The sequence below is a fragment of the Etheostoma spectabile genome, chromosome 5, assembly GCF_008692095.1.
Source record: "Etheostoma spectabile isolate EspeVRDwgs_2016 chromosome 5, UIUC_Espe_1.0, whole genome shotgun sequence".
In the NCBI taxonomy this organism is placed as follows: Eukaryota; Metazoa; Chordata; class Actinopteri; order Perciformes; family Percidae; genus Etheostoma; species Etheostoma spectabile.
In genome coordinates this window covers 12,894,418-12,894,984 of record NC_045737.1, presented here as the reverse complement: position 1 = coordinate 12,894,984, position 567 = coordinate 12,894,418, and the positions used below count along the sequence as shown (strand labels likewise).

Below are 567 nucleotides of genomic sequence, written 5' to 3'. Positions count from 1 at the left end.
ATACTTTCCTTTAATTTTAGTCTATATAATTCTTAATTTCTGCTTTTCTAACTCAAAAATTATAGTTATAATTTCCTAGAAATTAGGTTTATTTACCATAAATTCAAAAAGTAACTGTAAAACTAAAATTAATAAGTGTTACGTAGTGTTAAAAGTTAAAAAAAATGTGACAAACATTGAAAAAAGCGTCACAATTGTTGAAAAAAGGGACAACAACATGGGAAAAAGTTTAAAACATTGACAAAAAGTGCCAACAAAGGTGTTGATTTTCAATTTTAATGGGAAGACAACACAAGGGTTAAGAAGATGAGTAATTAGTGCAAGTGTTGGCGTGACAGAGAGGAATGTAAAATAGCTTTTTAAAGATGGTTATAACAACCTTGAAGCTATTAGGGTAAATGAAATGTCTGGATTTTAGGGGGTTAAAACCTTCGGTTACACTTTACTTGAAGGTATCTACATAAGAGTGACATGACACTGACATGAACATGTCATAAACATTATAAACAAGTCATTAACGTTTATGAGATGACGCTTCTTCTAGTAAGTGTCATTCGGTTTTGTCAT

General features: G+C 30.0%; 1 protein-coding gene and 1 long non-coding RNA gene across 6 annotated transcripts in view; both read right to left on the bottom strand.

Moving 5' to 3' along the window:
* Window positions 1-567, bottom strand: part of gramd2b (GRAM domain containing 2B) — a 23,256-nt gene that overhangs the window by 8,009 nt on the left and 14,680 nt on the right. The window lies entirely within an intron of this gene.
* The window catches only part of LOC116689060 (uncharacterized), a 739-nt gene continuing 470 nt past the window's right edge, over window positions 299-567 (bottom strand). Inside the window, exon 2 of the long non-coding RNA XR_004331914.1 lies at window positions 299-429. This is a non-coding gene — a long non-coding RNA (uncharacterized LOC116689060). The remainder of the gene's footprint in view (window positions 430-567) is intronic.